The following is a 16,694-nucleotide window of genomic DNA, read 5'->3' on the forward strand; positions in this document are numbered from 1 at the left end:
AGATCCTAGTGAATTGGGCAACTGCTAAACAATCTGTGGTATATCATTGTGATAGAATAATACTGTGCATAAGAAATGACAAGCAGGATGATTTCAGAAAAACCAAGAAATATTTACATGAATCAAATCAAAGTAAGAAGAACTAAGAGAATATTCTATACAGTAACAGGAATGTGGCAGCTATTCTCAGCAATGCGATTCAAAACAATTGGAAAGATTAATGATAAAGCATACTATCTGCCGCTAACAAAAAAAAAAAAATTGCTATTGTCTGAATACAAACTCAAGCATAGTATTTTCCACTTTTTGTCTTTTTTACCCCCCCAAGTCTTGCAGAAAATGACTAAAATAGAAATGGCTTACATATGATCTCAAGGAGGCAGCAGGAGAGGCGGGGATAGAATTTAGAATTTGCAACCTTTGTTTTTTTTTTTTTTTTTTTGCTGAGACAATTGAGGTTAAGTGACTTGCCCAGGGTCACCATAAGTGTGTGTTAAGGAAGTGATAAGTGTCTAAGGTCACATTTGAACTTAGATCCTCCTGATTTCAGGGCTGATGCTCTATCCACTGCACTATCTCACTATCTAGCTGCCCCTAGAATTCACAACTTTTTAAAAACTGTTTAAAAATTGTTTAATCATGTAATTGAAGAAAAAATAAAATGCCACATATGTATGCACACACATACAGGTAATAGATGTATGGACATAAACATAAGAGGAACAACAACAACAAAAAACAAGAATTATATAAAAGTGGATTCACTTTTCAGTATTAAGTATTCAGAATTCAATATGCAAATTCAAAATATTGGTCTGCTTATATATATATATATATATATATATATATAGCTGAAAGAACTCAGACTATTGTACATAAGGTGGTAGTAATTATTAAAAATTAATAACATAATTATTAGAGTTGAAGGGTAACAGATATTACTCTCATAACTAATCTCTAATTGTATAACTAATAAACAAATTTAGACTTTCACTTGACTTTGAACAGTAAAAAAGAGTCACTAATTAACTATGATTAAATGTATGTTTGTATTATAATTCTTCTAAGCAAAAGATAAGCACATTTACTTTCTTTAACCAAGCTGAAAAAAATTAGCTTTGGAAAACTAAGAATTACACCATGCCTATTAGCACACAATTAAGTAATATCAACAATAGTAATATCAAGATTTAATAAATGTTTGTTGATTAGTAGAATGTCAAGGCATGGTGAGGATAGATTAGTATTACCAAAGTGTTTTTCCTCCTTTTTATTTTTTTTAATGCTTTGTTATAAGAGATGGTTCTCTTGGAAAGAGAAAGGCAAGAAATATATGTATTTGGAAATGTAGATGAAACAAAGAGAAAGGCAAGGAATTATGTATTTGGAGATGTAGATATCAATAAAAATATAACAAAACAAAAAAACCCAGAGATTAAGCTAAGAAACTAATTGAATTGCTAAGTACGGTGAAATAGCAAGATATAAAATAAATGCATAAAAATTGCTGAACTTTGGGTGGACATTTCCGCTAAAGAAACTGATCACAAACTATTTACATTTAGTCCTCTAGTATAATTACTCTCTGTAGTCTTCCATAAGTTCACTACAGCAAGATCCTCAGTTTCTCTTGACATTTTAAGGGCACTGGTACAACACTATGGCTACACACTGATCATCTTCCATTCTGCCACAACAAGATCATATTCTCTTCCTAACAGCAACGTGATGATATATTTTAGTCTTCTTCTTCCCAGTTCCTCAGAGTTGAGAGATTACATCCTGCTCATATCAGTCATGTACATCTTCATTGTACTCTGCATGACACTCATTGAAATACTTGTATTTCTTGTCTTTATAGCAAGATTAGTGAACTTTTAGTATGAAAGTTGTTGACTTTTGATATGAATCTTTTATTAGGCTTTTCATGGGAAGCTTGAAGTTAAAAAAAAAAAACAAAAAAAAAAAAAACCACCAATTTCCTAAATGTAATCCAGCTTTATACCATCTTTTTTTTTTTCAACTAAGTAACCAACTAATTGTCTATCTGGACCATCTGCCCCAAGTATACAAATTGATGGTTAAATTCTATAGGATTACAGGTTAATTTCATCTATGTACTAATTTCCTTGAGGGTCCTATAACTTCTTTTGAATACTTCACAGTATTCAAAATCCAATGATAGCTGATACTCAAGTACTTGATTTCCTACTTAAATATATTTGTATATACAAATGCATATTAAAATGTGGGTGATAGACATTCTACATCCAGTTGATCTCTAAAGTTAAGACAGATAAGCCAGAATCCTTTGGGTAATCAAAAATCTTTTCCAGAAAGTTGCAAAATATGCTGAGACATGGTGCAAATCAGCACATCATGTACAAAGCATATGGAAGACCACATTACCCCCATAAGAATTAACGGATGACCTTAAAATCATCATCAAGGAAAGAACCTAGACATAATATTCTAAGGAGAGAATGAATTAAGGGAAGCAATGGTCAGAAGTCAAAGAAACTTTTGAGGAGGGACAGAACTGTTGGGATTCTTACAAGGTGCTAAGTAAGTGGAATTGAGGAGACAGTGATTAAATCTAGTTTAGCATTGATTTAATCCTACAACAAATAATGGTTTCCTAGTGATATAATGATTGGTGTGTACTCAGTGTACAGTATATAAGCAAGAAGCTCTCAGGGCCAGACACAGAAGCCCACTAGAAGCTTTCAGAGGAGGAGACAGATCCATTCCATCTTCCACCTTTGTGCTGACTGGAGACATTTGGAGGGAGTTAAGAGACAGAAGGTGGCAGAGTGCTCTCGGAACCAAGGAGAGAGATAGGCCTCTAAGAAAGCTAATCGGGCCCAAGGAAGGAGACAAGACTTGGAAAGAGACAATAAAGGATTTGGACTTTAATTCCTGGCTGCATTTCGGGTGGCTACTGAACTAAAACGAAGCCTGCCTCCAGAAGCTCCCCAAGAAACCTGCTCCCAGAGAATATTATATTTTAGAGAAGAATATTACACAAAACAATAAAAAAAAAATAGAAAAGGATAAACAGAAGAAAAGGTAGAAGGAAATACACAGGACCAGAACAGAATCTAAAATGCTTAAGTACTAAAAAAAAAAAAAAAAGCACGGATAGCAGTCATGATCTCAGATAAAGCCAAAGTAAAACTAGATCTAATTAAAAGAAATACTCAGGGAAAATAAATTTTTCTAAAAGAAACCTTAGACGATGGAGTAACATAAACTTTTTACAGCGTTTATCTGATAAAGGGCTCCACTTCCAAATATAAGAAACCGAGTCGAATCTCTAAAAGTGAGTGAAAGCTTATTTCCCAATTGATATTCAAAGGATGTGAACAGGCAGTTTTCAGAAGAAAAAAAAAAAAATCAAAGCTATTTCTAATCATATGAAAAATTGTTTCAATCACTATTGATTAGAGAAATACAAATCAAAACAACTCTGAAGTAATGCATCACACCTATCAGAAATAACAACTGCCGGAGGAGATGAGGAAAAACTGATAAATTAATAAACTGTTGGTGGTTATAAACAGATCTAACCATTTTAGAGAACAATTTAGAACTATGTATAAAAGTGTGTATATCTTTTGCCTCAGCAATACCACTATTAGGTCTGCAGAGAGAATAAGGAAAAAAGAAAAGGATCTGTATGTACAAAATATATTTATGGTTGCTCTTTTTGTGGTGACAAAAATTGGGGAATGTTGAACAAGTTGAGGCAAATGACTGTGGCAAAGTACTACTATGTTGTAGAAAATGACAAGGGTAATGGGAAAACTTACATGAGCTGATGAAGTGAAAAGAACTGGAAGAACACTGTGCAAAAAAAATACAGCAAAAAAATAATGATCAGCTTGTGAAGGACTTGGCTAGCCTGATCAATACAATGATTAGAGACAATTCCAAACAAATGATTAGGGAAAAAAAAAATGTGTGTTTCTGGGCTTGAAATTTTGTTCTGCACCTGCATCAACTTTAAGCATCTCATTATTGTTACTCTGCCCTAGATGAATCACTTCATTGAGCAAGTACAGGGGGAATAAAAGGCCACAAAGGTACAACTTATACTTTATTCACTGTTTTCTACTGAAGTCAATGAATGAAGAAGATGAACATTAACAGCTAGCTTGTATCTAAAAATGGGAATAGGGTTTCTAGATAATAATGTACAGTACAAATGCATATAAATATAGATATAGATATATAGGTATGTAAGATATATATGTCAATGTGCATAGATAGATATATAGAGACAGAGGGAGAGAGAGACAGAGATAGACAAAAATAGAGACAGGGAGAAAGGGAAAGAAGGAAGGAAAAAGGCGGGGAGGGAGGAAGACAGAGATAGAGAAGAAGCAGCAAAGAGAAGATGACCCGAAATTTCAGGATACAAAACTCAAAGGAGCTTGTAGGAAAACACATTCCTTCAGTTTTCCCTATGCAAATGTCCAAAGGCTAGAATAGAAAAAAAGCATAACAACAGGTCCCAAAGCAAGGATGAGTCCTGTGGTGTTCTTCTTCTTTAAGATATAACGGTTCTCTCTGGGAGCAGGTTTCTTGGGGAGATTTTCTGGAGGCAACCTTAGTTTCTTTTTTTTTTTTTTTTTATTATAGTAACTTTTTATTGACAGAATCCATGCCTGGGTAATTTTTTTTTACAACATTATCCCTTGCACTCACTTCTGTTCCGATTTTTCCCTCCCATCCTCCACCCCCTCCCCTAGATGGCAAGCAGTCCTATATATGTTGAATATGTCCTAGTATATCCTAGATACAATGTATGTGTGCAGATCCAAACAGTTTTCTTGTTGCACAGGAAGAATTGGATTCAGAAGGTAGAAGTAACCCGGGAAGAAAAACAAAAATGCAAACAGTTTACATTCATTTCCCAGTGTTTTTTTTTTTTCTTTGGGTGTAGCTGCTTCTGTCCATCACTGATCAATTGAAACTGAATTAGGTCTCTTTGTCAAAGAAATCCGCTTCCATCAAATTGCATCTTCATACAGTATCGTTGTTGACGTATATAATGATCTCTTGGTTCTGCTCATTTCACTTAGCATCAGTTCATGTAATTCTCTCCAAGCTTCTCTGTATTCATCTTGCTGGTCATTTCTTACAGAACAATAATATTCCATAACATTCATATACCACAATTTACCCAACCATTCTCCAATTGATGGGCAGCCACTCAGTTTCCAGCTTCTAGCCACTACAAACAGGGCAGGCAGTATTAGTTTCAATTAAACGTAATAATGACCCAAATGCAGCCAGGTGCTAAAAGTTCAGATCTTTTATTGCTTCCTCCAAAATAGCCCAGTTAGTTTTTCTTAGAGGCCTATCTTTCTGCTTGGTTCCAAGAGCTCTTGCAGATTTGTTCTTTGCTTCTGCCTCTGCTTTCTTCAGCCTCCAGCCAGCACAAAGGTGGAAAATGGAATGAATCTCTCTTGCCTCTGAAAGTGGGCTTGTGGGCTACCTCCAAGAGTGCTCCTCTATGACCCCTGGAAATATTCCGAAGTAACTCACTTTACTGGCTCCCTGAACCTCTATTTATGCTCCTTTTCTGAGAGTGGGATTATGGGTTTCCTCCCAGAGTGCTCTCTGGCCCTAACAGCTTCAAGGGAGGTATGAATTCACAAAGTTACAAAGTTGACTTTGTGAATCTCCCATACTTGTGAACTCCAATGAGTACTTAAATACTTCTTGCTTATATGAGCTCTCTAAAGGTGTGAACACAAGTATTATTGTCTATCAGTTCTACTTAGTACCTTGTTTCTTCTGGCCCATAAACATCTCCATGTAAGATCAGATCAACCATACTGAACCATGCTAAATTAGATAATTATTGTCTCTATCAACTCTAATGACTTAACACTTTGTAAGGATTCCAACAGAGTCCTGGCACAAGAAAATCCATGATTGAAGCATGACTCTAGATATAACATTTTTCAAAAGAAATGACATTGATTAAAGAGAATAAAGCTGGATTGAATATTAAAAATTTAAACTCATAAGGAGAAATCCAGGAACTATTATGTGATAGAATATTTGATTAATGTTGGGGAAGAGGCATAATTTTGTCATTAAGACCACAGAATTAAGACCACCAATGGTGGATCTTGGAAACAAAATTCAAGAATGGCACGTCAGACATGAAAATGTTAGTCATTCAGTCAGTAAAAAGTTATTAAATGTCTACCACGTGCAAGAGGATATGCAGGTTGTATAAGTGACCTTATGAAAATTAAGATACGAAAAAAGGGAAAAAGATAGTCCCAGATCCCAAAGAACTCTAAGTCTAAGGGGTTGAGACAATAAGCAAACAACTATGTAAAAACAAAACATGTACAGGATTTATCAATGACAGGAAGGCCCTCGAATTAAGGGGGACACAAAAAAATGTTTCCTTTTGAAGGTAGAATTTTAGCTGGAATTTAAAGGAAGCCAATATAATCAAGAAGGGAGAACAATCTGGGAATAAGGAACAGCTAGTAAAAATTCCAGGAGCTGAGAAAAGGAGTGTCTTGTGGAACAGCAATAAGGCTTTTCAGTTTCACTGAATAACCTTCCTTTCTTACTACTTGTCTACATTTTGATTGAATCAAAGAGTACAGGGAGTAAGATATAAGAAGACAGGAATAGAGGAGAAGGGGCAGGATATAAAGAGTTTTGAATACCAAGTGAAGATTTTATATTTGATTCTGGAGGTCAAAGGAATATAATGGATTTTATTGAAGGAGTATTGGCAGACAGTCAAACCTGTACTTTCAGATCACTTTGAAGCTCAGTAGAAGAAGAACTTAAGTGGGGAAAGACTTGTGATTGACAGACAAACTAAGAAAATGTTGCAATTGTCTAGAGAAGAGGTGATGAGAGCCCATACTATGGTAATTGCCTATGAGAGGAGAGAAGCATGTTTATGTAAGAGATGTTTTGAAATGGACAGACATTGGCAACAGTATAGACAAGCAGTAAGAGTTAGGAGTAGAAGATAACAACTAGGTTGTGGAGAAATTACACCTATTACAGCTCTATCCTAGACAAAAGAAGAGCAACTAATTTTTTTCTTTGTCTTGGTGACAATTTCATCCTTCATAAGCCAGAGGAAACAACAAGAAGGAAATTCTCTTTCAAATCAAATTCCTATGAACTTGTTGAAAGGCTAAAGGCTAGGAGTGGGCATAGAAGGGAGCATAATGTAGTTTGTTACAGAGGAGAGGAAAACTGAGAATTGTCTGATATGTGCCCTAAATTTCTTTTTTTTTAACTTTTTTTTTTTTTTTTTTGATGAAGCAATTGGGGTCAAGTGAGTTGCCCAGAGTGACATAGCTAGGAAGTGCTAAGTGTCTGAGCTCAGATTTGAACTCAGGTCATCCTGACTTCAGGGCTGGTGCTCTATCCATTGCACCATCTAGTTGCCCCTGTCCCCTAAATTTCAAAGCAAGATTTCAATGGGTTCAGAGAAATAAAGACCCTAATGTGATAAATAATTCTAGGGAAGTCTATGGGAATTCTATGGGAATGCTCAAGAATGAAATCCCAAACGTGAAAATGGAAATGAATGCAATAGAGAAATAAGAGAAGGTTTATCTTAATTAATGATGTGACAGGAATGCCCCAATTTAAATTGTAAAAAGATACCGTAAATGGGAAAATGTCAAGGTATCAGCAGATGGAGATAAGAGCATAACATTATCTTCTAAAAATAGCATCTGTCATGATGAAGCTCCAAATGAGCTCAGGTTGGCTAAAGACCACAAAAGGACTTCTTTAGTTATACTGGGCAGAAAAAAAAGAGAATTAACCTTGACTCAGGGTGGAAAAGATAATGACTGACAACAAAGAAGGCAATGATGCTCAGTTCATATTTTCTTTCTGTCCCCTTTACAAAGAAGGATGATCTTGACACTGCAAAAGACAAGAACAAAAATGACTAACAGAGAGTTGATGCCCAAGATAAGTTAGAAGACAATAAGAACCCAATTAAAAGACCTTGATAAATTCAAGTCACTTGGTCCAGATGACTTACATTCTCTGGTCCTGAAAGAATTGGCAGAACCTTACTAATCCACTAGCAGATATATATGAAAGATGATAGAAAAGGAGAATAAGATTTAAAAATATTTTTTTCTTTATCTGTAATCTGTGGCATTACAATCTCCAATCTTGTTTCCTTAAACAGAAAAACAGCATTGTATTATAATTTTTCTAACAGTGAAATAGCAAGATATTTTGGCAAAGAGTGAAAGAAAAGGGTTTTATTACTAAACTGGATAAAATTCTCCCACATCTTTTTCATTTGAGATTTCTTTCCTCTAAACAATTAAGTTCTTTGCTCATAGGGAATAAATATTATCCCTTCTTATACCTCCCAAATTTTCCTTGATCATCAATACATGCTATTTGTAGAAGCACAGAAAATCAAGATCCCTAAATTTTTTCGCAATAAATTATGGATTCATGGTATATATTATACAATTTATATATTGTTTAGATTATTGCCCTCTTTTATTATACAAATAAGTATAGTACAGCTTAAAGAATGACTTAATACAACCAACTAGTAAGAATAATCTTTATCTGATCAATTTCTAGCCCTCTATTATTCTAAATTAATTACGCCATTGATATTCTAAATTAGATTTCTTTTTAAATATAAAATCTATTTGTAGCTTCCATTTTGCTATAAATGTTCATTTCAGAAGTTGTTTCTAAACTAGTTTATTATATCTAGAAAATATATACCTGTTGTTAAATATATGAATTCTGATAATTATTGGACTATATTCTCATAAATCAGGAATTAAATTAGTGTAGTACTATGCATTGAGAATGCCCTTTAATCTCAATTAAGTTAAATTTATGAATGATAGCAGTAATTAATATTAATTATGGTTGATAAAATTGAATGCCAATAGCTTGTTAGTATAATTTACTCTATTCTCTTATAGCTTCTAAAATTAACAGATGCTTCCAATGTGGCTAAAAAATGGACAGGTCATTAACATGCTTTTGATGATTCTAAATGTTCAATATATAAACACAGTGATTATAATGCAAAAAGAAAAATAAACATGTTCTTTAACAAGCTCATTAAGTACAAATGGAAACCTGCAAATGGTATGCAACCACAATGCTTCCTTTCCTCTATGCAAAACACATGGATGTATAGATCTAAAAATAAGTGATCTTATTTTTTTTAACTCCTAAATTAATATCACAGCAATAGTTACCATAACAGCCATAAAATGTATGCCACTCAATAGCCTTCACTAATTCTCTTCTGAGTAATTTTAGAGGATATACTTCCCAAACTACATATAGTTCAAATGTATTACTTTCTATTTTCATGTTATTCTGTTCCACAGTATGGTATTAACAACACTGATTAGGTCAAGAAGCATAACATCAAATCAATACATAAAAACACAATGCTAAAATTAAAATATCTGAAAATAAGGGTTGGGATTTTTGCTTTCCCCCTACCCCTTCCTGCGGAGTAGCTACAAAACTGTAATATGAAGCAAATACCAATAAAGCAGTATCACTACAAACTATAAGTAATTTAAAAAAAGATGATTCTTAAGCAAGTAATGATTTTATAATAGTTAAACTTCACAGCTTGTAATCAGTACTTGTTTTCCATTATATTACATTCCTGTCTCCTCTGCTATCTCTTCTTTTTTTTTCCTACTTCCATTGATATTTCCCCATGGTAGCTTTTTCTTTCTTCACTTTTCTCTCTCTGTGTTTCTGCTCTTTTATGTGAATGATTCCCAAATCTCTATCTCTAACCAAAAAGTCCCTTCCATGCTCTAAAACCACATTCAGATTTATTTGTTGTAAAGCTCCAACTAAATGTCTTGAACTAATTCAGTTGCCAAATTTCTAGAGCTACAGTTACTTTAGTATTCATTCCCACTGTTACCACTTTATTTCCGACACTAGTTACTGCTTGGATGAACTACTGAAATGAATCTCGTAACTATTCTCACTGCTTCCAGGAGTTATCCATTCTGAAATACAATGAATATACAAGATGCACATAGAGTTAAATGAGAATTTATTGTCCCTCAGACAAATTCAAAATGGCAAGAGTAGTAAACATGATTTCAAACAAGAGTAAAAAAGACATGATTAAAAGAGGTAAACAAGAAAACTATGCTATGTTAAAAGGCATCATAGAGAATGAAATAACAATTATATGCAACCATTAAGTACTTAGGAATTGTAGGAAAAATTAATCAAATTATAAGCATAAAATAAAAAGTAATAGGAGCCTCTTTTCAGCTGTACATAACTGGAATGAAGAAACAATCAAGAAAGCAGTTTAGGAACTGCAGAATTTTTTAAAAGTCTTATATGATGGATTTCTGATGATGGCTGAGAATAGAAAAGAATATAGATATTTCTCAACAGTATATGATATTATTATATTGACTACCCCTTTGACAGAACATTAAAAAAAAAAAAACCTCATGAATAAATAAAGCCAAATTTTTATCCTTTAAAGTAACTCCTTTGCTGATTACAATGAAATAATTAAACATAACAAAGAGCAGTCAAAAAAATTAAACAAAAATGGAAAGTAAATAGCTTAGTTTTAAAGAACTGATAGGTCAAAAAAAAAGTTACATAGGAAAAAATTTCATTAAAGAAAATTTAAGAATGAAGCACCAAATAGACAAAAAAAAATGAAAGGATAGATCAATCATTTGGGAATGCAATTAAAAAAACAACAAACCAAAGAATACAAATAAACACAAAAATGAAAATTCTAAAAATCAAATATTAAACAAAATAGAAAACAAACTTATTGAACTGAAAAAGCAAGCTATCTTTAACTCTACAGGATTTTTTTTGTTTTCATTTTTGTCTACTTATATTTGATTTTAAGAATTTCTACTTAAATAGTTAGGTGATATGATTTCCCCCACCCAAAAGAAGAGGAATATCAAAAATAAAAAAGGGTAATTCAAAACAAACTAGAAGGAAATAAAGTATTGGCACAATTCTATAGCTACCAAATCATAACTTAAATGAAATGAATACAAAACTAAAATACCAAGTGAACAGAATAAGTCATTTCAATGATTCAAACTCAGAAAAAAAGAAATTGAACAAGTCAAAAAAGAAACTGCAGAAAGGACAAAAAAAATAAACAAATAGTAAATTAAATTAAACCTTCAGAGAAGAATTAATTTCAACACTACAAAATGTTTGGAAAAAGAGGAAAAAAAGGGATCCTATTGAATATAGTTTTGCTATTTAACCCAAGAAGAGACAAAGCAGAGAAAATGATGTCAATATCACCAAAGAATAGTGACACAAATTGAATATAATTTTTCATATATATAGTGTTATAAAGATATTATCATAAGATAATAAAAAGGTTATGAAAATATGCACTTTGGATTTAGAGAAAGAATGCAGGATTAGTTCAGTATTAAGAAAATTATAATCATAAGAGATCATATCAAAGTCCCCAAAATAACTATATAAATAAATGAAAAAAAATCTAACAAAATTCAACAAGTATTTCTGTGAAAAATAGCTAAAAAATAATATCTATCCAAACACAAGGTGTAGCATTATCTGAAATTATATAAATATAGAGTCCTTTGGAGTATGATTAGAAGTAAAAACAAAGATGTTCATTATCATATGTACTGTTTGATATTATAAATGGTAAATGTAACAATAAATCAAGAAAAAAAAAAGAGCTGAGGAAATAAGCATAGTAGCAGGAAAAAAAGTGGATTTACACTTAGCATCAGCATCTTTTTCATTTCACCATCACCAAGAAAGTTCTAAAATATAGAAGAGTAGATTTTCAAATACCATAGACTACATAAAATAACAGCATTCGTATAATATTTTCATGTTTACTAATCAAGTTATAAACATTCCGTTTGATTCCCACAATTTTCAGAAGTGCTACTAATATCAACTTGGGGCAGAATTTGACCTCAAAAAAATCATTTCAAGGGAAATCAAAGGGGAAAAAAGGAGGAAGAAAAGTTGCCAGACCTGAAACTACACTATATAGTAAATCATCAAAATCATTTAAAATGAGAAAATTCAATGGAACAGATTTTTGTTGTTCAGTTGTTTCAGTACTGTCTAATTTTTTGTGATCCCATTTGTAGTTTTCTTGACAAAGATATTGAAGTGGCTTGCCACTTCATTCTCCAACATTTTTACAGATGAGGAAACTGCCACAGATAGGATTAAATGACTTGCCCAGAACATACAGCTAGTAAGTGCCACATTTAAACTCAGGTATTCCTGATTATAGACATGGCACTCTATCCACTGTACCACCTCACTGACCATGGAACACAGGACATATTAGGTATGTTATATTATACAGAGTAAAAAATCAATTTACAATTTTCAAAAATTTTATAATAATCAACAACCCCAATTACTTGGATAAGACCTGATGATAAACCAAAACTGCTGGGAAAATTCAAAGATATCTGGCGGAATCAGCTTTAGACCATTTTTTCATACTACGGACCAGCACCAAATGGACACTTGAATAAATGGCAATGAATAAGCAAATAACATTTGAGAAAGAAGATATCTTTTATAGCATATACAATGTAAGAGACATCATGACTACAGAAAGGATACAAAATATTCAAGAGATAAAATGAAAATTTTGGATTTCATAAAATTTTTAAAGCTCTGATACAAACAAAATAAATGCACTTCAAATTAGAAGGGAAATTGCTAACTAGAAATGAGAAATAAGTTTAGTACAAAATTTCTTGGGAAAAAAGCCAACATCTAAGATACATGAGGAAGTAATTCAAATATATGTAGAGACATTCTTTAATATGTGAATGATCAAAGAATAAAACCAGACAATTCTCAAAGAAAGAAATATTAAGCTATTAACAATCATATGAAAAATGTTCCAAATTATTTATAATTTGAATATTACAAAGAATTCAAAGAAGTCCCAAACTGAAAAAATATTTGACAATTAAGAGGTAATTGATAACTTTATAGAAGAGAGGTGAATGACGAAGAAGCCACATTTTAGAGCATTTAAAAGGAGAAAAACTATAGATGGTATTCTAAAGAGGCTTTGCCAGAAAAGGGAAGCAGAATTATAGGGATAGTTATTTTAAAAATGAGGGAGCCAAAAGTAGGTTTTTAAAGAGTAGGGAAAAAGACAACAGAGAAAAGAAAAAAGAAAAAAAAAAGAATAGGGTAAATAATAAGAATAAAAAAGAATAATCTGAGTAATTTGGTAGAAAATCTGGAGGGGAAGAAATCAAATGTACATAAGAACTCATTGTTGAATTAGTTCAGCCATCTAGAAAACCATTTGAAATTACACCACAAAAAAAAGCACTACTTTATATACACTTTGATTCAGACAGACCACTAATATCCATATATCCCAAAGAGATCAAAGAAAGAGGGAAAGGATCCATATGTACAAAATTATTAAAAACAATTTTTGCTGTAGCAAAGAAGTAAAAAAAAAAATAGGTAACTACAAAATGGAAAAATTAACAAAATGTACTTATAAGACTCATATAAATGTATGTAGGAAATGATGAAAAAGAGTCTAAGTAACTTGAGAAGACTGACATAAAATGATACATAATAATATATGCAGAACCAAGAGAACAATTTATGCAATGACTACAACCCTGAAAAGAAAAGAAAATACCCTTGAAACCTTAGAACTCTAATCAATGCATGGACAACCATGACTTATGAAGACTGATGAGCAATTATTCTTTTTACTTTCTGTAGTCAATAGATTTACAGGTGTAAAATGAGATATATATTTTCAGATATAAACAATGCATATATTTGATTTTTTTGGCTTTTCTAATTTTTAATAAAAGAGTAATTTGGGGGATGAGAGAAGTTAAAAAAAACTGTTGATAATTATTCTTTTTTGAAAAAGGAAAAAAAGAAATGATTGTGAATGAGGCATTTATAAAATAAATTTTAAAAAGCTGTCTAACAATTTCAGGGCCTCATATATAATCCTTTTTATTCTTTACATATGAAAATGCTCATGCATACCGATTTCTCAAGTTCATAATGACAAAAAAAAGAATATGAGGCTCTTTCATGGGAAGCTTTCTTTATTTTTTCTATATTTTCTGTACTTGAAAAATGCCTGTCACACAGAAAGTATTTAATAAATGCATGTTAACAATGTAGTTCAATTCCTATTAATTCTTAAAGATTTGAAGCAATAACTAAAAAGTAAAAAATTATAAATATCTGTGATTATCACTCATGCATTCAATAAACTGATCACTGAATTCTTTAGATATCACTATTTCTTTTTCTACTTAATATTTAGGTTTTAAACAAATTTTTTTTTAAATAAGAAAAATACATCTGGGGCACCTAAACATCCTGCCTCAGACACTGAATACTTACTAACTATGTGACCCCAGACAAATCACTTAGCCCAAATTGCCTCTCAAATACAGAAAAATACATCATCTCATTAATAATCAAAAATTAAAATTAAAATGTTAATTAAAATTAGCACTTCCTACCTACCCATCAAATTAGAGAAAATAAAAGTGATAATATTCAATGCTGATTCAAAGGGAAACAAATAAATTCCTGATATAGTTACAAATTGGTCAAATCTTTTTAAAGAAAAAAGTACAAATGTACTGCAAGAGTTACACAATTATTTTATTAGAATTATCTCCTAGAGGCATTATCACGAAGAAGGGAGAAAGAGACATCTATTTAGATATATAAAAAGTAACATCTGTAGTTGGAGAGTACTAGAAATAACTTAAAAACTTATAATAAGGGAAACAGTTAAGGTACATGACAAAATAGATGATTATTGTGATTTCAAGGATACAGGAAACCTCCTCAACTGATAAATGGGAGGATCTAATTTTCTCAAATATATTTTTCTCTCATTACCTGAAGAATGTAATCACTCTATTCAAGGAAAACTTTGCTTCTTTGTAATCAAAAGATAAAATCAAGTTTCACCAAATCCATATTTTTCCCTAACCTCAGTTTCTCCCTATTTTCAAGATATTTAGTATAACTTAATGGTTATTATTGACTTTTAAAAACTGATCATTTATTCAGAGAAATAGCCACTTGAGGTTTTTGTTCCAGTACTATAGAATGTGCAGACTCAGAAAAGTGAAACCTGCAAACTGAGTTTATCTTTACTATTCATGTACTAAGTCACAATGGGTCAAAGAGAATGTTAACATTCATCTTTTATCTAATAATCTTTCAATATAATTTACATAGTAATTTGAGGTGATGCTGGAGATATCAAATACACATAAGTTATTTGGTTGCCTCAATGGCATAGATGGCAGTAATGATATCATATTGAAAACTATAAGTTAAATTTGGGTTTACAATGTTTTGAACTATTCTCCCTTCCTACACAGAGGAAAATTATTGTGATATCAAAAAATAAAATACGCTGATATTATACAATATTATACATGTTTTATGCATGGAATTGAACATGGTCCCAGGTTATTTGACCTCAAATTTGCATTCATTATTTAATGATAACTTTAAAATAATTAGAAAAAGCTCTTAAGAGTTCAAAGAGACCTACCAGGTTATCTAATCCAACCTCTCACAGAATTTTGAAATTACTGGTACACCATTAGGTCTGCACTCCAAAGAGGAAAGGAAATGTGCCCATATGTAGGAAAATTCTTTATAAGCAGCTCTTTTCAGAGTAACCAAAAAGAGGGATGCCCAACCATTGGTGGAACTGCTAAACAAACCACAACATATAAATAATTGAATATTAATTGCCTTAAGAAAACACAATGCCAATGGTTTTAGACGAAACTGGGAAGACCTTTCTGAACTGAGCAGAAATAGGAAATTATTTATAGCATAATAATGGCATTATAAAGAAAAATAGCTTTGAAAAACTCTAGAACTCTAATCAATGCAATGAAAATGAAATGTTCCTGCCACAGGAGTGAATGAGTTAAAATTCAGAATAAATCATACATTTTTACATATGGTCAATGTGGCAATTTGCTTCCTTTAACTACATATATTTGTTATGATAATTTTATTTTTCTTTGCTGTTGTTGTTCTTCAACTGGAGAGAGTGGCTCAGTGAGAGAAACAATAAATATTTATTATTTTATTAACTAATTAAATTTAAAATCAAAATTATTAAAACAAAATTAAATGGTTATATTGTTTAAACAATTTTTTAAATAGCTAATTTAGAGAATTACTAATCCAAAGATCCTGATAGCTAGGAATTCTCTATTTGTTTGATAGAAAATTCATTATTTCAAAGGCCAACATAAGTGATGAGTTCTTTTTGTCACCTCCTTCCCTGGTCAGGAAGTTCCTGAACACATCCAGGAGAACCAGAAGGTAAAGAGATCTGCAACCACTCTTAACTACTATGGTCCCTTTTATCTTTGCCTTCCTTATTGCACACTCCCAGAATCTATTAGAGAAGGCCAGATGGCAGAAAACGTGAATGTCTACTCACACATTGGGGTGAAATACGACTGTTCCTTCAGAAAAGATGGAGAACTATAGTAGCTGTCACTATGCTCTACAAAGTTCCCAGAATTGATATCCAACCTACTTACAGAGACTAAGAACCATGGACCGTGTCATTCACAACAATGAAGAATAATGAG

The 16,694-nt window shown here is 32.0% G+C and overlaps 1 protein-coding gene across 2 annotated transcripts in view; it reads right to left on the bottom strand.

Annotated features, from left to right (window-relative positions):
- DIAPH3 (diaphanous related formin 3) overlaps positions 1-16,694 on the bottom strand; it is a 410,013-nt gene that overhangs the window by 259,031 nt on the left and 134,288 nt on the right. The window lies entirely within an intron of this gene.

The sequence above is a fragment of the Sarcophilus harrisii genome, chromosome 3 (genome assembly GCF_902635505.1).
Source record: "Sarcophilus harrisii chromosome 3, mSarHar1.11, whole genome shotgun sequence".
NCBI lineage: Eukaryota > Metazoa > Chordata > Mammalia > Dasyuromorphia > Dasyuridae > Sarcophilus > Sarcophilus harrisii.